Source organism: Artemia franciscana, chromosome 8, assembly GCF_032884065.1.
Source record: "Artemia franciscana chromosome 8, ASM3288406v1, whole genome shotgun sequence".
Lineage (NCBI taxonomy): Eukaryota > Metazoa > Arthropoda > Branchiopoda > Anostraca > Artemiidae > Artemia > Artemia franciscana.
Window position 1 is genome coordinate 21,351,554 of NC_088870.1, and position 26,503 is coordinate 21,378,056.

At 33.6% G+C, this 26,503-nt stretch overlaps 1 protein-coding gene and 1 long non-coding RNA gene across 6 annotated transcripts in view; both read left to right on the forward strand.

Annotated features, from left to right (window-relative positions):
- The window catches only part of LOC136030133 (uncharacterized), a 149,239-nt gene that overhangs the window by 94,260 nt on the left and 28,476 nt on the right, over positions 1–26,503 (forward strand). The gene's annotated exons all lie outside the window — the stretch shown is intronic.
- On the forward strand, positions 10,934–19,047 carry LOC136030134 (uncharacterized). The gene is made up of 2 exons (XR_010618192.1): positions 10,934–11,646; positions 17,956–19,047. It is a non-coding gene; the product is annotated as an uncharacterized LOC136030134 (long non-coding RNA).

Consider the following 26,503-nt stretch of genomic DNA (forward strand, 5'->3'; position numbering starts at 1 on the left):
GATCACTGGATCTCTGATGGATCTCGTTAAAGAATAAAATCTATTTTTTTTACTCGTATTATAAGTTTTTAGCTCCCAACATGCAGGCAGGAATAAGTAGGCTAGGACACGGTATTTTGTAAGACAGTATATTAGGATAGAGTTTATCTCTCCATTTTACTGCATAGATCCATGAGGAAATTTGCAAGACTCCCCCCCCCCCCTCTGGTAAGTGAATCTCATAAATATATTTGACTCAAAACTTCCGTGTTATTTTTGGGATGAAGGTTCTTTAGATTAACCAGATTCAAAGACCAATGAGGGGAGGACAACAAGTCTAGGTATATCCTGATAAAAGCATATGTTAAAGTATTACACTTTAACCTAGACAAACCTAATTACTTTGACCTTGTTTGTTTATGAATAGGCCTATAGTTTACTAAACTGTATAAGTCTTAAGCAATGATTAAGTAGTGCATACTTACTGTTTTTGATGGAAAAAAATAAATAAAATAATATGAATGATAACAAAATAATATGAATAATATTTATAGCATTATGTATATATATATATATATATATATATATATATATATATATATATATATATATATATACAATATTATAATAAATTAATATAAAATGTAAGATAAAAGAGTGATAAAATAATTCAAGATAAATGAACAAGGTCAAAACTACTCATAAAACCAAAAAAATATTACCTCAAGCGATAGTTTGCTGAGCTTGATTGTTGGCTTCGTAATTCCAATATCCTTAGTCCTTTGGCAGTTTCATCCAATTATCAGATTTTTGCACTCTTTACACTAGATTTTTCACTATCTACAATTTTCACAACTCTAACACCATCAACAACTACTTTGCCAGATTTCTCTATCAGGATTTCTTCAACCAAAATAGAACCACCACTAACACCATCGTAAATTTAGGCCCTTTATCAGGTGTTTTTGTGTCATTTAAAATTGGGATTTACTCACTAGCACTGTACACAACAGATTTTTGAACTTCTTCAACTTAGTTTTCCTTATTCACTTCACGACTCACAGATATTTTAGAACTATATTCAACTGAAGGAGGCTAAGAGAGCACCTGTTCAAAAGGAGGCTCATTCACTGTTGTCAAAGTTTGTGACTGAAGTAGATGACCATCCATTTTATTGACATTTACCTTCTGACATTTGTCAATTTACATTTTCACATTGTTTTGTACAACCTGCACTGGTGAGCCAACAATACTTTGATTCACAATTGAAAGATATTTGTGTGAAATCTGCTCATGTATTTGTGCTGAGAGCATTGAGTGTGAGATGAATGAATGGCAGTTTGCGACATTGGACTTTTCCGTTAAGTCCCTACACTCAAACTAACAGAGGCAGGATATAGTGGCGAAGGCCCTTGAGACTGCACTGGGGCATATGAGCTCGTTTGCTCCATTATCTAAAAGTTCAAGTTAAATAGTTCAAAACAAAATAAAGAAACAAAAGAATAAATAATAAAAAAAAAAAATACTAATTAGCTTCATTGGACGTTGCACTTTGATCTAGAATGATCTTACTGGAGAAGTTATCCCAAAAAGTTTTTCTGTTAGCTCTTTCAAAAGAAGGTTCAATAGTAGACTAAAACCTTGATAAAGGACTAGTGACAAATATCTGACAATACCTTGGACCACAAATCTAAGAATAAAAAAAATACTAAAATAAAAAAAGGAGATATTTAACACTATTTAAAGAAAACTGTGCAAAATATTTTTGCTGATATATCAGCTGGATATGGCGCATTTCAAACTAAAATCAGCCGTGTTTATTCAACAATAAAAACTGAAGTTAAAAGCTTTCAAATAAAAAAAAAAATAAAAATTCCAAATGCTTATTTTAAACCCGTTTTATGCCTGACTATTCAAGATTAAGAGTTTGAGTCAATAAAACAGAAACAAGCAATTCATTTGCTCTTAATTATGAAGCCAAAAAGTGGAGATATTAAAACTATTAATGGAAGTATTACAAAATACTTTTTGCTGAAAATAGTTGAAAAGGCGTAAAATTTTTTAAGCAAAAATCAGCCCTGTTTATTTAAAAATCGAAAAAATACTTTCAATTCAATATTCTTTCGAGTCATTTTAAACAAAAAGTAGTAACTAATTGCCACCGACAAGTTTCAGATTAGTTTCTCTTTAAACCAGTTGCTTAATGAATGCAGTTCACGCCTATACGTCTTGATGACTCATCCTCTTTGCCGCATCTCAGGAAGGGATCTTGTTGGCAAGAGGAGTTGTTCAGTCAATTTTCAAAATTTAGAGGAGGGGGGAGAGGGGTTTAATGACAATACCAAAAAAGACAACTTTCAATGAAAATAACCCCAAGACCAAAGAGGGAGGGGGAAATCTAGGATACAGTTTTCTTTGCGATTTTGTGGCACCTCAAGAAATTGATGCTTCTTTAAAGCAATCTTTGTTCTTAAAGCGTCTGCTTTAACAAATTTAAAATGTTTCCCAAGAAAATGTTGCCAGTCTGTGAAAAACCAGTTTGTCATTTTCTATACTCTTTAAACACTGGAAGAAAATACTATATTTAAGCAGCATTAGATTAGGAATAGACCTTTAATATAAAACAAAATATGTTACTGATGGTTTTGATACAACTGGGCAAATTTTCTAAAATGGAAGGAAAAAAAAACACGTTAAAATGTTAACATGTAAGATAAAATATAAAAAAAAAACACCTTTTTTGGTACTTTGTGAAAAAAAACACGAAAAATAGAGAAATTGAGATAGATATATTACGTAAAACATGCGAATATACAACATTCTTCGCTGTCCCATTGTCTGTGCACATAAATAGATTGTCAGGTTTACTGACTCTTGAACATGCAACATATAATGGTCCATGGGAAAACAATCCGTATTCAGATCTATACCTCATGATTCTAATGATTGCCCTTGAGCTTTGTTGATGGTGATTGCTAATCGACCATTCCCTATGTCGCCGTCGTCATTTACATATCCCCCTGTGCCCTCCGGCGTCCCCGTTGTAGTTCTGTCCCTGTGTCCCGGTCGTCATTTATATTCCCTGTGTCTCGGTCGTCATTTGTGTCCCGGTTTCCCAGTCTGTGATTTCTCTTTGAGTGTCCCGGGCGTCATTTATATTCCGCGTGTCCCGGTGTCACCGTCGTCATTTGTGTCCCGGTGTCCCGGTCTGTATATACATTCGTTTTTGAATTGGTCTTTTTTTTAGTTTTTAGTTTTTTACCTTTTTTTTAGTTTTTTTTTAATTATACCTCATGATTCTAATGATTGCCCTTGCGCTTTGTTGATTGCTAATCGAACATTCCCTGTGTCCCTGTCGTCATTTATATATCCCCCTGTGCCCCCCGACGTCCCCGTTGTAGTTGTGTCCCTCTGTCCCGGTCGTCATTTATATTCCCAGTATCCCGGTCGTCATTTGTGTCTCAGTGTCCCGGTCTGTATAAACATTCGTTTTTGAAATGGTATATGATGAAATAAATTTTTGTATTTTTTCCCTTTTTTTCTTTTTAGTTTTTTTTTGGTTTTTACTTTTTTTTGGTTTTTTTAGTTTTTTTTTCTTTTTTCTTTTTTTTTGTTTTTATTTTTTTTAGTTTTGTTTTTCTCCTTTATTTTTCATTTTTTTTCCTTTTTTTCTTTTTTTTTCTTTTTATTTTTTTTTAGTTTTTTAGCTTTTAGCTTTTTTATTAGTTTTTAGTTTTTTTTCTTTTTAGTTTTTTTGTAGTTTTTACCTTTTTTTTTAGTTTTTTTTTTTTTTTTTACTTATGTCCTGGTCGTCATTTATACTCCCTGTGTCCCGGTCGTCATTTGTGTCCCGGGGATTTGTTGATGGTGATTGCTAATTGAACATTCCTTGTGTCGCTTTCTCTTTGAGTGTCCCGGTCGCCATTTATATTCCCTATTTGGTGGTGTCCCGGTCGTCATTTGTGTCCCGAGGTCCCGGTCTGTAATTTCGTCAGTCGAAAACATGACGTCAGTCGACACACAAACATGACGTCACTCGACACACACACACACACAGACAACATAATATATATATATATATATATATATATATATATATATATATATATATATATATATATATATATATATATATATATATATATATATATACTAGCTGTTGGGGTGGCGCTTCGCGCCACCCCAACAGCAGGCTTCTATATATGGATTCTCATTGCCCCTTGTGTTCTAACCGCAGACAGTGCTGGGTCCCGGCGGCTTCACCACCGGGTCCCAGCATGGCACGCGGCAGGCTTCTATACATGGATTCTCATTGTCCCTTGTATTCTGGGCCGCGGCAACACTATGTCATTTTTGGATCGAGTTGATGACGTAAATCGGACATTCCTAATCTGGCTCTTTCTCTTTGAGCCGCAAGCCTGGTTTTGTGTTGCTCTGATGTTTCCTCCTGGTGTTCCCTTTTTGGTGACATTGTAGGATAATAATACACGCATTGCTTTAATGTAATACAGCGACACGCCTTCTTTTTTTATTATCTCTATCAGCCGCAAGCCTGGTTTCGCGTTGCAAACATGACGTCATTTATAGCTGTTTATATTTTTTCAGTTTTTCCTTTTTTTATTTTTTTTTATGTCATATTGAGTATTATGGCATGCATAGTTCTTTTTTAGTTTTTTCTTTTTCTTTTTTTTTAGTTTTTTCTTTTTTTGTTTTTTATTTTTTAGTTTTTTCATTTTTAATATTTTCTTTTTTAGTTTTTTCATTTTTTTTCGTTTTTTCTTCTTGTTTAGTTTTTTAGTTTTTCCTAATTTAAGTTTTTTAATTTTTTCTTTTTTTAGTTTTTCAATTTCTTAGTTTTTTTTCTTTTTTAGTTTTTTGTTTTTTTATTTTTACCATTTTTTTCTTTTTTTTTAGTCTTTTTCTTTTTTTCCCTGTAGTCTTTTTCTTTTTTTTGTTCTTTTTTATTTTTTCTTTATTTTTTGTCTTTTTGTCTTTTCTAGTTTTCTTTTTTTTAGTTTTTTTCTTTTTTTAGTTTTTCCTTTTTTTATTTTTTATTTTTTTAGTTTTTCCTTATTTTTAGTTTTTTTTTAGTTTTTTTCTTCTTTTAGGTTCTTCTTTTCTTTTCTTTTTTTTTCTTTTTTAGCTGCTTTCTTTTTTTAATCTTTTAGTTTTTATTTTTTCTCTTTAGTTTTTCTAGTTTTCTTGTATTTTTTTAATTCTTTTCTGTTTTTTTTTTTATAAAAGATGGCTTTTAATTCTTTGAAGTTTTTTTTAATTTTTTTTTTTAATATATTGACGTCATACTTAGTGACAGACAGACAGTGTCTTTTCATGATACTCGTTTTTGTTTTTTCGGCAAAATCTATACATACTCCTTTTTGCTGGAATTCATGGGTTTTGCAGTGTATTGAATATTCATTCCACCATAATTGTAAGTCCCAGTAGAAAAGTGAGAGCCAAAGTCGTCCATGAATTGTAAGGCCTCTTTTGACGTCTTTAAAGTTTCTATGCGCTGTTTTGTTTCATTGGTCAATTGCAGAAGTTCAATTCCCAAGTGGGAAAATCCCATGGGCAAAAATTCACAGATAGAGTATTGCATTATAATCCCAGGTCGCTTCTCGGTGTCAATTCCTAGATCGAGGCTTTGACATTTTCCCACTATTAATTCATTTCGGTGTTTTTATCTTCAGTATACTTTTGTAATGCTGGTGAATCAAAATCTCCAAATAATTCAAATTTCAACTTGTCAGCTCCTTTCTATACTATCATGTACTATTCTTATACTATTAACAAATAACCTGTTGTAGGACAATGGATTGATACTCTGCTTGGCAATACGGAGCTCCAGAGTTCGATCCCTGCTGCAATAAGGTTGGGCTACAAGCAGCTGTTCAGCTTGTTCCTGTAAAAGAAACACAGCGACTGTATTTGCAGTAAAACAAGTAAAAACAAAAAAAGTCAATTTTTGGTTAAAATTGCGACTTGCTGTTTGAATTCCGACAAATTATTTAAATTATAAAGTTTTATTTATTTTTCAGTACCCCCCCCAAGCCCCCCCCCCCCGCGCGTAAGTCGTTACGCGCCATATTAGTTACGCGCCATTGTAGTTGTGTCCCTGTGTACCACCTATGAATATAGATAGATTTATATATGTGTTTTAAAATACGTAAAATTTACGAATATACAACATTCTTGGCTTTCCCATTGTCTGTGCATATACAAAGCCTTATGTACTAATGATGACGTCATATGCAAACGCTCTTTTTACAAACAAACAAACATGCATACACACAACTCGTTTTTATATAGATAGATAGATAGATAGATACAATACAAATTAACTGCGTAAAACTTGCGAATATACAACATTCTTCGCTGTCCAATTGTCGCTGCATATAAATAGATTGTCAGGTTTACCGACCCTCGAACATGCAACGTACAATTGTCCATGGAAAAACAATCAGTATTAAGATCTATACCACATTTTTCTGATGATTGACATTGAGCTTTGTTAATGGTGATTGCAAATGCTAATCGAATCGGGAATTGCAATCTTTTAAATTGAAAAGGCCGATCCATTGGAGTCGTGGGAATGCGAGGAATAAGAATAGCCTCACCCTCAAAAGGCCCTGTCAAGATTGTGGCCTCTATTAGGTTTTCCATTGTTTTTTTTTTACGGCAAGTCGCGTGCCATTGCAAAGCTTTGGTGGGTTTATATTTCTTAAAAGTATTATTGGTACGCCTATTTTTAGTTGTAGCACGTGTGGTGGAAACCCTGAAAGATCCACGGAATTTAAAAATTCAGATGGCTAATTAACCGCTTCATTTGGTTCCAAAACTGTGTCGACTGACTTGTAAAGGACTGCCTTGTCTCGAATCTTGGTCAAAACAATATTGTTGATTTCGTGGACGTCTATATTTTTGGGTGCAAGAATCGCTCTTTCACTTAGCCATTTATTATTTTTATAATTGTTTAGAATATTCGGAAATACTTTTTCAATCAATTCATTTTTGGACGTCACTAAATTACAGAAATCAGCAGGTAGTTGTATACGTCCTGAAATTGATTCTACTGGGAGCTTTCCGTTTCCAATTGCCAGCAATTGATCTGAAAATGTTTGACCAGAGTCATCGTTTTGCAATCGGACACGCATATTTGTAGTTAATTTTAATGTTTTTACGTGTGCCCATAAATTAGAATTTTTCAGGCAAGCATTCATTTCGTCTGCAGGAGTTGATCTAGGTATTATAGGTAATGTTTGCCTGAAATCTCCCGCAAGCAATATTAATGTACTGCCAAAGCGTTTCGACTTCCATCGCAAATCTTTCAAGCATTGATCCAGAGCCTCGAGCGATTGTTTGTGTGCCATTGTGCACTCATCCCAAATAATAAGTTTGCATTGCTGCAATACTTTACCCATCCCAGATGATTTGGAAATATTGCACGTGGGAGTTTCTGAAGAATGCAAATTCAGAGGCAATTTCAAAGCGAAATGAGCAGTTCTTCCATCAGGCAGCAATGTTGCGGCTATTCCGGACGACGCAATTGCCAACGCTATATCATTTTTTGATCGAAGTGATGCCAGAATCAGTTTTATCACAAACGTTTTACCAGTACCTCCTGGCGCATCCAAAAAGAAAATTTCTCCAACGTTGTTATCGACACAATGCATTATCGTATCATAAATGTCTTTTTGTTCCGACGTTAACTTGGAAATGTTATTTTGTACATACGACAATAGATCACTCGTACTGTAACTTTGTTCACGATCTAATTCTACACATGTCGAAACAGCAGCGATACGGTTAGGTGAAGGCATTCCCAAATCCTGAAGCATCTTCCTCGGCTGTTGCCATTGTAAGTTCATCAGTCATTTTACAGTTAAACATTAATAGATTTCTACGTGAACGCATGTCTTAAATATCTTTAATGACGTCACCGTCATAACAAAAATGACGACAACTAACTTCATGACGTCAGTCAACACACAAACATGACGTCACCCGACAGAAAGACCCACACAACCACAGACAACTTATTTTTATATATTTAGATATATATATATATATATATATATATATATATATATATATATATATATATATATATATATATATTCTATTTTTAAATATATTCCATTACAAATTCCATTATATAAAAAATTCCGTTTTTTGGTAGTTTCATTAAGGATTGCGTTTTTGGATATTTCAGAGGAAAAAATTCCACCTCTACAAGTTTGACTCTTTCTCACATCTCTATTTTTAAAACAATAAAAAACTTTAGCCTAAAGAGCCTAAAGATTTGAGGAGGAAACAGCATTTTTCATATTCGGTTTGTTTTAAGTTTTATTGTCGCTCCTTACTTTTAGTTAAAAAAAAATAATTTTTTTAATTTAATTTCTGAATATTTTTAAATTTATGCAGGTTTTGATTCTGGCTTACCGTATATGAATAATTAAAACAAAATTTCTCTATTAGTTTTACTTTTTTAAACTAATAACCTAAGTTTATAATTAACCATTATAATAACCTAAGTTTGATTTTAGTTCCAGTTGTTTAAGAATGACTTCTGAATCGCAAAGGTCTTTTAATTAGAATAATAACCTCTTTTAAATTAAAAAAAAAAAAAAACTTTAGCGTAAAAGTGAGCTGCTGAAGAGAGGCGACCACCCTCATATAAATATTATTTTCTGTTGGTTCTAAGCTTTAATGCCGCTTCTCACCTTTAGTTCAAAGAACCTATTTTTATTGTATTGTAATCGTTTTCTAAATAGTGTCGGGAAATCCAGCCCCCCATCCATGGAAAAATCCCTGTCCTCACCACAAATTTCTCCTTGAAAAGATTCTCCCTGTAAGTTAAATATGTTATATTTGCGGAACAAATTTTGTAAGGCATAGTCACAGAACGGCCAAAGAAGACGAAACTTTTCTTATGAAGATGAAAGTCACAAGTTAAGCGATTTTCAAACGACTGAAATGAATGAAAGAAAATATTTTGAAAAGATATGTGTAATAATTTATGTTCGTTTTAAGTTTTAATATTATTTCTTACTTTCAGTTGTAAAAAAAACTTGTGTTTTTTTTAATTTAACAACAACCACAAGCCAAAGACATTTCACATGTCTACCAAACGAGTGGCAGATTCGTACGAACTTTGGGAGCGTGTTCCAGATCCTGTTGCAAGCTGTCAGAGGGTTGAAGTCAGACCTCACTGATGCAATGTGAAGAACAAGTAACTTGTTGGAATTGCGGAGATGATAAGTCGATTGATCAGAGACAAAAGATAAATCAAACAATTCGTGGTAACGAACTGTAGTAAGGAGCGAACCGGCTCAGTATAGAGAATACTGTCAATATAGAGAGCAGAATACTGTTGTTTCCGAGATATAACTTTTTACACCACTTCTTGTGGAAATTATTCCCTATAACCATTACTATATGTAAACAATGGTCAAAGTTTGTAACTTGCTGCCCCTCCCCGGGAGCTTCGGGAGATGAATCGTCCCCAGAGACATAGTTATTAGGTTTTTTAACTATGCTGAACAAAATGGCTATTTCAAGCTTTTGATCTGGCGACTTTGGAAAAATATTAGTTTGGGAGGGGGCCTAAGTACCCTCCAATTTATTTGGTCACTTAAAAAAACGCACTAGAAAAACTACCGCCAATAAATCAAAACCAAAAACAAACAGAAATTACAATAAATAGCCGAGTCGAACTCAAAACTAGCAGAAACTAACATGGATAGGGCTCACAACCCCTATGCCTTCTCAAGGCCAGAACATAATTTGCACTCTAGTGAAAAAATGCAAAAGAATATATGTTGTCAGTTTAATATACATATGCTCATATTTATTGTTTAAAATTTTAATAATTTTCGAGTTATTTAAATTTTCAAAGTAAAAAAACTATAATTTTTTTCAGTGAAGTGCAAATTATATTCTGGACTTGAGTAGGCGTAGTGGCTGTACGTCTTAATCATTTTATTTTCTGCTTTTTTTTAGTTTGACTCGGTTATTTATTGTAATTTCTGTTCGTTTTGGGTTTCATTTATTTATTGATGCTGATTTGTAACGATTTTACGCTGGGTAGATTATTTGATTCTATTTGTTCTTATTTTTGGATGGAGTTCTTTACTTTTCCTTGAAAAACTCATTTTGTGGATACATTTTTTAGTAAATTGTCAGTAATGAAAGGAAATATATTGGGAGAAAAATATTTCCTTTAGATCTTTTTTTTTTTAAGAAATGCATGAGACTGATGCCTATCAAAATTTGTGAAGGGCGGGACATATTTTTTACATGAAAATTTAAAAAAGATCATTTTCAAAATTTTTGCTGGTGTCTTAGTAATTACACTGTACTTCAGGGTTATTTTTCCATTTTTTAGATGGGAATCTGAAAAAATCACACAAACATTTTCTTCCGTGTATCAGGGTTTTCGGGGTATACATTATCGGAGGGGGGAGGGGTACACTGAATGTCATTTTATGTCTGAAATTCTTCTCACGAATGGAAGTTTGGTCTCCTAGTACTGCTTATTAAAACTGAAAACCGTAGAAAAAGAGTATAGGGTGATACCGCTTATGTATGCATGCAGTTTTGTAACCTTTTAGCTATGCTGAACAAGTGGATATCTCAAAATTTTGATCGAACGGTTTTTGAAAGAAAAGGGACGTTTGAGTGGGGCTGGTTGCCCTCCAATTATTTTGGTCACATAAAAAAGAACACTATAAACTTTAATTTCCGTTCAAGTGAACCCTATCCTGATGTTTTAGGACTATTGGTCCGGTACAGTCATCCCTGAGGAAAAACACATCCGTGATCTTTCTTCTGGTAAAAAATTAAAAATTTTACATTTTTGCGGATAAAAGCTTGAAACCTCTATAGAATAGGAAGTTTTTCGTACTTATTATGTATTTTAATTGCAAACAAGAGAATTTGGTGAATGAATTGAGTATCGGTTCGATATTACTAGTAAAAAGTAAAACCATTAAACAATTCCTAGAGGATGTAGCCCGCCCCCGTTACTCCCTACCGACTTCAGTCATCAATCTTTTATCGATTTAACCTATCTAGTTATATCACAAATCTTATTATGAAAAGTACCAAGCCCAGTTTTCTTTTTCAATAACTTCTTTTTTTTCATTCTGAAAATTATATTTAATGTGTAGCTATTTGCTTTTTTTCAATAGCTCCATTTCTGATCCATTTGCTGATGTAGAGTGTCTATTCATATCCAGTCTGCTTTTAAAGGTTTTAAGAAAAAAAAAAATCTAATTTGGAAGTGATAAATTATTGAGAAAAAACAAACCTAAACATAAAGAAAAAGATTGACCTTAGAAAAGCTTGTGAAATAGTAAATATAGAACATATTTGCAATTTGGCAATTAACTATGTTCGCTTATGATCTTGATGATAACGCTCTGAGGTCTATATCTGATATAGTGCGAATTGTTAAAAATTTGTTTCATATTAATCATCATTTTAGGTCAAATGCTTGTCAATTGGCTTTTGAGTGAATTGGATGAAGTAAATTGTCAAAGACATTCTCTTGTGTAACTGGAAGTTCGACAGCCCATTATTAATTTCTACACTATGCTTTTGCATGCTGGGGTTATAAGACCTGTTGAGGATGGTAACATGAACGGGGTGGATATGGACTTCGAGGTATGGAGGTTACTGGTTTCTCACGACCCCGAAATATCTAGTATCTAAAGGTGGCTTGGTGTAATTTTACGTTAATTACAAAAAATAACGAAATATTGTAGTTGTATTTAATCTGAAAACTTTTTTTCTTTTTTTTTAATTCATTTTTTTTTTAATTGACAGTGGAACAAGAAATTGAAATAAACCCCATGAGGAATAGAAATTTGGGCATGGGGTCAGCTATGACCTTTTTTCAGTGGTTGAAAAAATACCGACAAAATGGCACCCTTAACAAACTAGCAATTACAATGTAAAATAGGCTCTTCAAAACTGCACAATACCGCTAGACCTTGGCTGCAGAATATTAAAACCCATTGATTCGTAGACAAAAGATAAAGCAGTTCGGGACAATGTATATAATAACCCGTTTTTCTATTTCTAGAAAAAGATATAAAAACATGAAGAATAAAATAATTGAATATGAGAACGCTGATAACTGAGGTCCAAGTTTTTCTCTAGATCTTAATCATCAGTGTTGTAATTTTGTAAAAATCTTAGGGGAAAGTGGGGGATAAAGTTAGAGCCAATTTTTCCAAATCCAGTGAAAATGACAGTGAGAAAATAAAAATGAGCCATAAAGTACCATAAAGGCAAGGATATACTAAAGAAAACTGACCTATTTCTCTTGATGCTTGAATTATACAGGCATATCTTAGTTATTACAAGATTTTTAGTAGAAAATAAAATTTCAGCTGAGAGTGGGGGTAAACTGGGATCTGGACGAGGCATTTGCCCCCCCCCCCCTGGTCCATAGCAAATTACGCCCCTGTTATACATGTAATATCTTTTGAAACATTATGTTGCATACTTATTGATTCTAAACTCAATACGTAAAACATTAATGTTGTATACTTCTTGATTCTAAACTCAAACGGGTTAAGTGTAGTGGGACAAGTAGCTAACGTGGTTAAGTCATCAGGATATCAGTGTCATCTGGTATTGGGTGACACTTGACATTTTTCCAAGCTTTGGAATAACTCCGTAAAGTCAAGGATATACTAAAGGAAACTGACATGTTTCTCGATGCATGAATTAGCCAGGCTTATCTTAGTTATTACAAGATTATTAGTAGAAAATAAATTTCAGCTGGGAGGATGGGGCAATTTAGGGCTGGAGGAGGCAGTTGCCCTCCCCCCTGGCCCATAGTAAATTACACCCCTGTTAAACATGTAAACAGTATTCAGATAATTTTCACTATCACACGAAATTTTGACTTAATAAATTACTTACTTGGAATTGACTTTTCTTCCTCGATATTGACTCAAAAAAGAATCTCTAAAAGAGAAATATCAAATTTTAGTCGCGAACTTAAGCACTATTGTTTGTTTCTTTAAATAATTAAAAAATTACTTGCTTGAAATCAGATTTTCTTCCTTCATGCTGACTTAAAAGAGAACCTGAAAAGAGAAATAGCAAATATAAATCATAAACTAAAGCACAATTGTTTTTTCTTTACATAATTGTAAATTGCTAACGTAAAATTGAATTTTCTTCCTCCGTGTTCACTAAAAAAAAAAAGTGAAAAAGAGCAATATTGAATATTAAACCTAAGCTAAACGAAACGTTTTTTTTTAAATCTCACCGCGTTTCTACCGCCTCATTTTGTTCTATTTAATTAATCTATTTAAAGTCTTAGCATTTTATTGAAAACAATAAGGCTTAAGAAGGCTGGAGATGGTGGTTTAAGAAGGCTTCTATATACAGCGCTTTATTGATGATTATCCAGCATTATGGAACTATCCCAGCTCTGGTTATTATCAAAAGTAACTTCCTTAGAAACCCAGAATGCTGAAGTCTTTGCTATTTGGAAAACACTTGTTAGGTTTTTTGTGAAATCCGTCTTATTTTAGTTCAAAGAAATGTTGCAAGTTAAGGCTTGGGATTTAGCTTAAAATGACATAGTTTGCTAAGATTCAGAATAATTATTTCATCCCGCTAAATTTTTTAACAGTAAAGTTTAGAATAAGTGCAAAGAGGACCTTCGGATGAAAATTTCCAAACTTTAAGATTTGAGCCTGGATTTAAAAAAGGATAGGATAGGTCAACGGTCTGACGTCCAGTCCGACACATTTAAATAATAAATTATTTGCTCTCTTTTGTGGAATAAGAAGATTTAAACCTAAGCATAAAAAACATGTTTACTAAGTAGCAATTGCTGAAAGATAGTCTAACGTGCCACGTTAAACCCGGACTTGCCTATTGTATTCCTCTGTAAGAGGAGGGATAATACGTTAAAACACTAATGGGGATTGAGTTAAAATTTTAGGCATCTGGAAAGGGGTATAAGACATGATGCTGTAAGTATGAAGAAAGCATGATATGATTTTGAATAGATATATTGTTTTATCATAGAACCCTATCTTAGAAAGAACCCTATTTATCATAGAACCCTATCTTAGAAGTTTCAAGCTCTTATCTACAAAAATGTGGAACTTCGTACTTTTTGCCAGAAAATCTATCACGGGTGCGTGTTTATTTGTTTGTTTTTTCTTTTTGCTTTTGTTTTTTCTCAGGGGTGTTCTATCGACCCATTAGTCCTAGAATGTCGTGAGAGGTGGATGAGAGGGATGACTTACTCCCCCACAGTTGCCGGGGGAGGGGCAGAAAATTAAAAACTTTGACCAGTGTTTGTATACAGTAATGGTGATTGGGAAGTGCACAGACGTTTTCAGGGGGACTATTTTGGTTTGGGGAGTTGAGGGGAGTCGGCTACGTGGGAGGATTTTCATTGGGGAAGAGAAATTCCATGAAGGGTACGCAGGGTTTTCTTGAATTTGAATCGAAGTAGTCAATTGGAGAAATACATGAACAGTCTGATTTTGCCCATGTATTTCTCCAATCAACTACTTCAGTTCAAATCTGTATCATTCAATAAGAATTTATCTTTGGCTCTTAAAAATAATTATTCCTTCTCTTTGTCGACGGTTCGACGGTTCGAAGCTACTTTTGGAGAGTCAAAAACAAAACAAAGACAAGTATTTTGACTCTCCGAAAATATCTTCGAACCGTCGATTAGAAGTTTCTCCATTTGGCTTATCTCTTCACAACTGAGAAAAACATTTCTTAGTTCATATGCATTGGGTTTTGTATTCATAACATTTTCAGGTTTTTGAAGAAATAGAATATTTTTTGACTTGTATATAAGTTCAAGTTCTCTAATTTCGCTGTCAATTTTGTATAGTTTATCATAGTTTATCATAGCTATTGTCTCGTTCTCTCTCATTAGAGCCATTTCAAATTCTAGCATATGTACAAGATCTTTTGAAGTTCCTGCGTTTACATCCTCTAAAATAATCGATTTAATTTTGTAGTATACTAGCTTTACCTTTTCTTCCTTACAGTCAGTTGAGGTTATCATCAATTTCACTTCAAAAGTTCTCATCAGATCTACCAACATGTCTATATCTTTACATTTTATGGCTTTATTTTTTGAGCCACAGCTGAAGGAGCCATGAATATTCAGCAAGATGAACGATAAAGAAATAAACTTTCTGAGAGTCATAATTAAACTAAAGCAAAATTCGAACGTCTCTGAATATATAGAAAAAATACAGCGAATCCAGCATTCTTGTGAATTTGCTAAGGTAGATAGAAAATTGTTGTTTCATGGTTTTTAACTGCTATTTCGTGCTATTCGATTTGATTTAACTATTTAGATCATTATCCTTAATTAGGAAACTGCAAGCATGGACAAATTTTTGCTTTAAGAGTTCCGCACCTACGGAACTGCATTATAATTATGCATAAAATGCATTATGTATATTATATATTGTATTATATATATCTTATTATATATATATATATATATATATATATATATATATATATATATATATATATATATATATATATATATATATATATATTATATGTATATTATGTATAATATATATATATATATATATATATATATACAATTATAAGAGAAAATTATATATATATGAATAAATATATTATATTATATACATTACATATTATATTATATTATGTATATTATTTATTATATAATAATTATATATTATGCGCATATGTATACATTATAGTTTTCTCTTTATTGCCCTAATGCAGTGCAAACTTATTCACAGTAAAATAACCAGGGGACAATTACACCTCCTTACTGCCCCCCTCTCTCAGTTGGCACGCCTGATGTAGGGTAAAGGATAACAACAACTTTGGAATTTCAACCCTTACAAATGTTGATTTATGTAGAACCTAGGAGGGGAAATAAGCATTAAACATAAGTGTATTAAATTTTAAAAATTAAAGGATCAAAGGGTAAACTTCAATCAACCTTCTTAATGTTAACGATCAAAAGCTACAAGCCTGGGGAAAGTTGCCTGATTTTTGAAAAAGTGACAGGATACCCCTCAAGGGAGTAGTGACGTTAAATTACACTGTCAAATTAAGAGCACACTATTGTAGAGGTTTCGATCTCATATCTACGAAAATGCGGAGTTTTGTTGGGTTTTTTTATTTTTGAGAAGGAAGGCCACGGATACGTGTTTATTTTTTTACTTTCTTAAGGGTTTATAGTATCGAGCTAGTATAACCCCAGTAAATCGGGAGGTGGTTTATTTGAACATAAACTAAAAGTATTAGTGCCTTTTTTAGTAGCCAATAAGATACTGCAACAATGAGTTACTGCAGCAAAGTGACATTTTCTGTCGTTTTGTGGCACTGAATTACAGTTTTGACTTTAAGAATGCAGAGGTCTCATCGATTGAAAATTTTGAGATGGCCAATCGATTTGAAATTATTGAAAAACTGTATATATCGAACATCCCAGTTTCAGAGAGAGCAATGCCGAACGGTGACACATTTCAATCAGTTCGTGGTGACGAACTGTAGTAAGGAGCGACCCGGCTCATAAGTAACCGAAACTCTTAAAAAACGGAATTTTGATACCAATAGTTACATCCAAAGAATCGTATTTTATGCTGATTTTAAACATGCAAGTTTCATCAAGTTCAGTCTTACCCATCAAAAGTTAAAAGCCTGATAAAATTTGCCTTATTTTAGGAAATAGGGGAAACATCCCCTAAAAGTCATAGAATTTTAACGAAACCATCAGATTCAGCGTATCAGAGAACCCTACTGTAGAGTTCTCAAGCTCCTATCTACAAAAATGTGGAATTTTGTATTTTTTGCCAGAAGACAGATCACGGTTGCATGTTTATTTGTTTTTTTTTTCCAAGGGGTGATCGTATCAACTCAGTTTTCCTATAATGTTGCGAGAGGGCTCATTCGTTTGGAAATTAAAAGTTTTAGTTCCCTTTCTAAGTGACCAAAAAATTTGGAGGGCACCTAGGCCCCCTCCTGCGCTCTTTTTTCCCAAAGTCACCGGATAAAAATTTCGAGATATCCGTTTTGTTCCGCATAGTAAAAAAAACCTAATAATTATGTCTTTGGGGACAGCTTAATCCCCCAAAGGCCCTCGGGGAGGGACTGCAAGCTACAAGCTTTGACCATTGTTTACATATAGTAATGGTAATTGACAAGTGTACAAACGTTTTCAGGGGTACTTTTTTGCATTGGGGGAATGTCTGGGGGAGGGGGTTACGTGGGAGGATTTTTCCATGGAGGAATTTATCATGCTGGAAAAGAATTTCCATGAAAGGGGTGATGGATTTTTTTGCATTATTTAAACAAATGAGAAAACAAACAATTTTTTTTCAACTGAGAGTAAGGAGCTGAATTAAAACTGAAAATGAGCAGGAATTGTTACGCATACAAGGGCGTTCGTCTCCTCCTCAATACCTTGCTCTTTACTCTAGTAATTTCAACAATTTATTCTACTGCCTTTGTGATTCAGGGGTCATTCTTAAAGAATTGGGACAAAATTCAAGCTTTAGCGTAATGAGCGAGATAATGACGAGGGGGCGAACCCCCTCATATATGTAATAAAAATATGCAAATAAAGAAGTTCCTTACGTAAGTTAATTCGTAAGTTACGTTTATTTATTACTAATAAAAAAGTTCGTAAGACAATAAACAGTTCTAGTTGCCTTTTTCAGTAACCGAAAATTGGAGGGCAACTATGCCTCCTCCCCCACCCCTTTTTTATAAAAGTCGTCGGATAAAAACTGAGAAAGCCATTTAGCCAAAAAAATTTAATATATAAATTTTGTTTTAATTATTCATGTGCGGTGAGCCAAAACCAAAGCATGCATTAATTCAAATACGTTCAGCCTGGGCCTCAGCTTGATAATATTATTTTTTTTCAGGACGAAAAGTGTATCGAGGGAAAATGAATTTCTAATTTTATTCCAGGTTCCCGAAAATTATTTTGGCGGGATTGACGATGTGCTGACCGATTTCTTTGGAGAAGAAGTAGCCAACACTCCTCCTATCGATATCCCTTCCGAAAGTGTAATTATTCAAGACTCATAATGGAATTTCAAGGGAATAGGGAACATTGTTTAATGCCAGTGAGAGGAGGGTTTGTTTCTCAAAAATATAGGTGTAGGCTAGGTTTTCAGTTTGGTAACTGGGACAATTCGATGCTGCTGGGAGGAGGAAGGGGCCCTCAAAAATAGAGCTATAGCTTTTAGGATAATAGCTGAGACAATTCGACGATGTTGGGAGGGGGTTTGATCCTCAAAAATAGAGGTGTAGGTTTCTTTTTTCAGCTTAATAAGTGGACAGTTCTCGGAGGGGATTTGGCCCTCAAAACTGAGCTATAGGTTTTGCTTTCTAATAATATATTCTTTTTTACAGGTTAAAACCAAACCTTTTCTAAGGGGAAATATGTTATTATTCTTTAGGTTCTTTCAACAATATTATTACCAGCTCAAGGGGTTTACAATCTCTAAGATGATATTGAATCACTAATGGAGAGAGAACAGGGCTCAGAGAAAAATGAGTGGGAGGGAGTAAATTTATGAGTGTGAGGATGAACCCAAATGCTGTAGCTCCTCCCATTATCACTAGACGTTTTTTTTAGGGATCTCGGACTTGACAGAGACTATGAGTGGGTAGATTATGAGCTAACACCCAACGAGCTTAAGGAAGTGCAAGCAGACCCGGGAGCGACCAACCCCCACAGCACTCACAGTGACCGTGAGGAGGGGAACCAGGTGGAGTAGGACAAAGTGGAGCTGGTTCACCCCTGAATTGCCAGATTTTTATCTTTGTGATTCTGCCTCGCGCAATGTTTGTGTTTTTAGGGCTGAGTTTGGAGACCCCTTCAACACTCTTACAGCTGATATTACCCATTCGGATCCAATTAAGGTATTACACTCATATCTGGGCAAGGTTCAAGTCCTTCTTGAAAGACAGATTTGGGAGACGGAAAGGAGGGACAGCGTTACAGTATCCGTCACACAATGTATTTTTATTTAAATAAAAATCTAGAGAAGCTTACCCGCATTATATACAAACGAAATTGTAGACACTTCAGCCAGACTTGCGCAATTTTGAGGGTATCTTTTCAGAACGGGTTAATAGCATTGCGACTAAGGTAGATAATTATAATGGAAAGGGGAGTGGTTCAATTCAGATTCATTTATTCAAAAATTCATATTCATCAAAATCTTCAACTTGCCCAAATGGAGAGACAAGCTCGACTACTGGGCAAGACATATAAACAAAATTTAACAATCCTCATTGATACAGAACAAACAAAAAATGAACCACTATTTCATCAATAAAATTAAAAAAAAAACAGTATCTTTAATGAGAGTATTTCAGGTGGAGTAAGTGGAGTGAGGCCAAAATAAAATATAAAATAAAAAAATTTTACCAACCGTTTTGCAAACAGATTCCATTATATAACTTTTTAATCGTCTCTTGAAAGATCGTTTTGGTAACTCAACAAATTTACGTAATGAATATTTGTTGGCTATTGATGGGATCATATACCGGAGGTTGAAACGGGATCTTTCATTTTTCACCAGAGGTAGTTTGTATGGGTTAACACATCTAGTTATCAGTGAATTTTGATGTTTGGACAGTAAATTCTGGTCTAAAAAGAAATTATGTACATGTTGAATCTTAGAAAACCAACTAGATAATAGTAGATGAGATTTCTGTGTAAGAGTCATTATGTCTAGAAGCAGGTAAGAGGTACGTGTTTCAGAGTGGATATCTGTACTCCTCGGGTGTTGTAAAAACTTATCTAGAATTCGAATAGCTTTGTTTTGCAGGGTTTGTAGTGGTTTAATATGTGATTTAAAAGTCAGCAAAAATATAGCTGAGCAATATTGGATGTGTGCATCAATTAGGCAAAAATATAGTTTTCTTAGAACCTTATATGAGAATAAAAATTTTAGTCGGTGGAGCAAACCTATATTTCTTTATAATTTTAGTCTCAACAACGATATATGTGTTTTAAAATTAATGTTAGGGTCAAAAACGATGCCTAAATATTTTGCTGTGTATACTCTTTTGATTTCATGAATAGTATCAATGGTAATTTTATTCAGAGAAATATTTTTCAACTTTTGATTTGATCTTCCATAAATAATAAATTTGGTTTTAACAAAATTAGGGACAAGCTTGTTAATTTGGAACCAATTTGTGATGGATTTTGCAACTTCAATCAGTTTTTCTTTCAGTGCATCTAGTGTTGGTGCTTTTAAACTTGCAATGTTGGTGCTTTTAAACTTCATCCGCAAACATATTTGTTGAATAACCATGTTTGAATAAGCGTTTTAGGGTTGCTTTGCTTGCTTTCTTTAATTAAAAAAATGTATTTGAATCGTGACGAAACTCTTGCTTTGTAATTCATAATATAAATTATATTGCAATAACAACAATTTTATCGCAATAAGTATGTCACGATTCTCAGAAATATTAGCAAAGCTAAGTTGGTTTGATCGCAGTAACCTATCCCATTGCACCTGCCTCTTTCCACGACAGCAAATTTTGAACCAAAGGTTTCTTGTTCAAACAAAAGTAAGGAGCGGCATTAAAACTTAAAAAAAAACAAGTAATTATTCATACAAGTGGTACAGCCCCCCTCCCAGCTGTTAACGCTAAGGTTTGACTTGTTGCCCGAATTTCATAAGAACAACTGTTCAAACATAAGGGACACTGGGACACAAATGACGACCGGGATACTGGGAATATAAATGACGACCGGGACACAGGGACACAACTACAACGGGGACGCCGGGGGGCACAGGGGGATATATAAATGACGACGGGGACACAGAGAATGTTCGATTAGCAATCACCATCAACAAAGCTCAAGGGCAATCATTAGAATCATGAGGTATAGATCTGAATACGGATTGTTTTTCCCATGGACAATTATATGTTGCATGTTCAAGAGTTGGTAAACCTGACAATCTATTTATATGCACAGACAATGGGACAGCAAAGAATGTTGTTTATTCGCAAGTTTTACGTAGTTAAAAATATATTTATATATATCTATCTCTATTCACAGGTGGGACACAGGGACACAACTACAATGGTGCGTAACTAATATGGCGCGTAACGACTTACGCGCGGGGGGGGGGGGGGCTTGGGGGGTGGTGAAGCCCCCCCAGGAAGTATATATATATATATATATATATATATATATATATATATATATATATATACCTTAAACTCTTGTATCAAAGGCTTATAAGAAAAACTAGAATAATTTCACAAGCAAACATAGATATTCACTTTGGACTGTATATCTTTCTCCAGAAAAACTAAAAAGGTGGGTTTTTGCTACTTTTTTGCTCCTCTTTTGCTACTTTTTTCTCCTCTTTCAACCTTCCTCCGTCTTTTTTTAATATCGATTACCTTTCTGTCATGATTCGGTCATGTTGTAGTATTTTTAACTTAGTTTTTGAAGTTTTATGCTTATTTTATCCAATTTAGGGCCAAAAACTAGTTTGTTCTGCACAAAACACAAGGTCATATTGCAAAACCGAGTTATCTCTAAATTTAATCAATTAGCGGTTGTTCAAATTTTTTTTTCAATTTTTTCAAATTTTTTTTTTCTGTTGCGAAGGAATACTTACCGAGCCGCCCCATGCTTAGCTCAGATTTAAATTAATTAATATGTAATTCTTTAGCACTTGCGTTAAGCCCATCCCAATGCTTTGCTCCCCTATATATAACAGTAAACGCAGTTTTACTTCAAATTTTGATTATTTTCTTTTTAAAATGTGGGAGACCATCCTTAGAATTTATAATATGATTCTGACTAAGGTACATTATTTCATTTGACCTCACAAAAAGCTAAATAAGTAGGATGGAATAAGTGACAAAGAAGCTTGTAAAATAAAACAGATTTCCGTTGGGAGTTATAATGTGTGACTTTAGAACGACTTTTGTGTGTGTGTTTTTTTTTTTAGTAATAGGAATTTGTTTTTAAAAAACAAACAAAATCAGTCGATAGTCAATCAAAGGCATGGCTCGCAAAGCAGAAAATCTAGCAAGCAGACAATAACAATAACAAATATGTTGTATAAGGAGTTGGAGGGTGAAACCATGTACCGAGAAATAAAAACATGAGTACAAGACACAATGAAACTACATAATGCCATAATCCCGAAATAACAATAGCCCCAAAAGAATAATAAACAATAATTAACTAGATCTACGTTGCATGGGCAACGTGAGGTGTTGCGGCAACCTTTGCTCGGCTTCGCCGAGTAAAGTGTTGCGAGAGCAACACTTTGGTTTTGTTTCCTCGCTGCGACTAAACGCTGAAGTTGTTAATCTGTAAGGATGCTAAAATACATACTAGGTACACCAACTCGCAAAAGTTGCAAACTCCTCATTGCTAAAGATGATTGTAGCCTTACAGCCGATTATTACTTACAAGTCCCCTACATGTCTTACCACTGGAACCAAATTGGTCTTAGCATCAAATACAACGGAAACAAAAAATAGGTACACCAACTAGTAAGAGTTGCGAACCCCTCATTGCCGAGGATGATTATGAGCTAACAGCCGACTGTTGCTTACAACTCCCCTATATGTCTCACAATTGGTATCGGCCTATTTTTGGTTTCAGTGTGTACCTTACTACTGAAGTTGTCAACCCCTTTAAATTTTCAAACTGGTATATCTCATGAAGGAATTTTTGTACAAAAAAATGGATGACATATACTTTGATCAGCTCATCAAAAGCTATCGACTGCCGTCGAAAAAAAAATCTATCTGTCTTAGTTCAAAAGTTGACTTTTTTGCCGTAGGCCAACTTTCTAACGTCATCACTTAGAAAGGAGCAAAGGATAAACTCTAATTTCTTTAGCAATGAGAGAACTTTTAAAGTTTAAGAGGCACATCTGATACCATTTCTCTACCGCAATCCCAAGTGCGAAAAACCGAATGATAAACTCAGCTGAAATCACGAACAGAAATGGGTAGAAACAATAGATGGCAGCACTTTCGGACCCGTGGGAAAATGCCGCTTTTTTGCTTCTCTAAATTTTTCTATTTATCACTCAAAGAAGATATATTGGCTGTGGGGCAGGGTAACTGTCGCATATATTTAACACTTATAGATTTTAGTCCATCTTCAATTTGAAACTGGCGCCTGCCTGCTTGCCTGCTAGAACGGAGCTTTCCACTCGAAAGCAGAAACATGGTTTGATGAAACGAAAGCTTGGCTGCATAACTTCAGATAGTCCTCTCTGACATAGGCTATACAACTCCTCTTCACTTCACACACTATAGGCTCTGGCTCAAGGACAAGCAAAAACCATCCTTTTTGGCCCCAGGCAAGAGTTCTACGAAGCTTTCCAAAATGTAAAGTCATATTCATCAATCCGGCCTAAGGTCCACACTTTCCGTAAAAACCGCAGAGGTTAGACCCTTACCATTTTCTAGGAATAAGCTGAAATCGGGGTGCTAAGAACAAAAAAAAAAAAAAAATACGACAAAACCAAAGTGTTGCTCTCGCAACACAATAACTAAAACAAATAACTGAATAAAGAAACAGAAATCCAAAACACCATAATAAATTTTATTGCCATTCAGTTTTCATCTGTTTCCAAGGTATACTTACCGAGCAGTCCCATACTTAGCTCAGATTTAAATCGATTAATATGTAATTTTTTAATACTTGCATTAAAGTTACTACATACTGACCTCATCGAATTCCCTATCCTACAAAATAATTAAATTGCATAATTCCTTGGCGTTTTGCAAAAAGGGCCCAAGACTACTTTTCCTAATTTTACAGGAAAGCAAAGTAAAAATAAATAAGGTTTTTGGTATAAGAGAAAAAGAAGAAGAAGAAATTATAACAGCACAGTATGAAAATAAATCAAATTACATTTTGGATACTTCTCTAATTTCACCAGGTCACGAACACACCAGAAATTTGATTAAAGATATATGCAAAATAGTTAACAAACATGTTTATCAGATGAAAGTTGTTATGTAGACCGAATTTTTTTGTTTGGGGGGGGGGGGGGAGAAAAGACACACTTGAAACGTGTCACTTGTATAAAAAAATTAGAAAAAGAAAAGAAAAGTTTAATTTTGTTGGGGGTGCACAACCCCAAAGGAACCCCCTCTCCTCTGTGTGCAAGTGAATGGATTACTAAGGGATCATTTCATAAAAACATAAAAATTATGCCATTCTGTATAACCCAAATCTAGTCAAGTCACGGAATGATCTTCATATTCTTAGCTGCAATAGAATTTATTTGACATAACAATCTAGGAAAAATAAGATGCTCATTTTTTTTTCGTCCTAATATTCCCAGAATGAGATAAAGACTACTAAATATTCATTATGGGTGACATTTCTTACTTCTGATTTTAGGCAAAATTAAAACATTGTTCTATGTATTTCTTTATGTTTCCAGTCTACAGTAGTGCCAATCCTGTACCTACTATTTTCTTTGTTTTTACTATTTATCGGTAACGAACAACAATTTATATTTTAAACAGATTAACCTTGATCTTTTAGTTTCTGTCGTCGATTAACATGATGTTAGCTAAATACTAAAATTACTCATTATCAAGAAATTTAAAAATGATCTGTTTTTTTTCTTCTTTTTATTTATGTTAACTCCTCTAAAAAATAAACTGATATGATCTGTTAGGAAATATCGGTCCAAGGTTTTTGGCTGTAGCCATCTGAACCTCTCATGAAATTTCAGAAAAAAACTTTTTTGAAGATTACTAATCCAAAACAAACCAATTCTTTTATTGGTGATCAGTATTGTACACCACTCCATTCATTGAAAAAGAAAAATTCAGGCTTTAATTTTCTGAATCCTGTTTTTATTTCTCAGTCGATGATAGGGAATATATTATGACATGCTTTCTTTATGATATTAAATAAAAAAAAGTAGTTTTTTTTAACTGAAAGTAAGGAGCGACATTAAAACTTAAAACGAACGGAAATTACTCCGTATATGAAATGGATTGTACCCTCCGCAATCCCTCGCTCTTTACGCTAAAGCTTTTAATTGTTTTAAAAATTAGAATTGTGGCAAAGAGTCAAACTTTGGCGTAAAGAGCGAGGGATTGCGGAGGGGACAATCCATTTCATATACGGAGTAATTTCTGTTCGTTTTAAGTTTTAACGTCGCTCCTTACTTTCAGTTAAAAAAACTAGTTTTTTTTTTATGTAATAGCAGAAAGAAGCCACTCAAAAACATTCTTCTCAAATGTTTAGTCTGAACAAAGGTAGGTGAAACATGAATAAATCTGCTACTACAGGGCGGTTACGGTTGTTCAAAACGTGTTAAGTTACATGATACATTTTACAGGAGAATGAACAAATTTAAAATGGCCTTTTTGTAAATTTTAAATTACTGTACAAAATTTAAATAAAAATACAAAGATTTAGAATATGTAAAATTCAAGTTTATAGAAATTTTAAATATAACTTTTTTTTATCTAATGAAGAAAAAATACAATTTGAAATTCAAAAACGGTCTTGGCGAGTATGGGTTTCAATCCTTTAGCAGCACAAAGCCATACAAAATCATTCTTCTTAAGTATTTAGTCTGAAAAAAGGGTGGACGAAACATGAATAAATCTAGTTCTACATGGCGGTTCTGGTTTTTCAAAAGGTGTTAAGTTACATGACACATTACACAGGGAAATGAAAAAAATTTAAATTGCCTTTTGGAATATTTAAAATTATAAAAGTTAAATAAAAATGTAAAGATTTAAAATATGTGAAATTTAAATTTATAGAAATTTTAAATTTCCTTTCTTATTAAAAACAAATATACTTTGAGATTCAAAAATGGTCTTTTTGATCTGGTGAAGGGCTTCTCCTCGCTCACATAAAAAGTTTAGAAGGAACAAACTGTATAACCACAAAAAAACATACTCACAAGCAAGTCTGTTGGGTTGCTGATAAAGGAGCTAGAAAATTTAAGTTTATAAAGATTACAGATTTGAAAACTTAGATTAAAATTTTTGATTTAAAAACGGTCTTTTTGATTTGGCGAGTAAGGGTTGCAATCTTTTAGCAGAACGAACCCATACAAAGACATTCTTCTTAAATGTTCAGTCTCAAAAAAGGGTGAGCGAAACATGAATAAATCTAGTACTACATGGCGGTTTTGGCTTTTCAAAAGGTGTTAAGTTACATGTCACATTTTACAGGAGAATGAACAAACTAAAAAATGGCCTTATTGTTTTGAATGTTGTTAATAACCAAATGTTGGAATAAGGTTTCTCGGGCCCTTGATGATCTCCAAAAAAGGCTTTAAAAGCTCTAATTTCTGACTGTTTCTGAAGGGAACAGTTAAAAGGTTTACACACATACATATATATATATATATATATATATATATATATATATATATATATATATATATATACATATATATATATATATATATATATATATATATATATATATAACGAAAAGAGAAATTACTAATGCAACAGC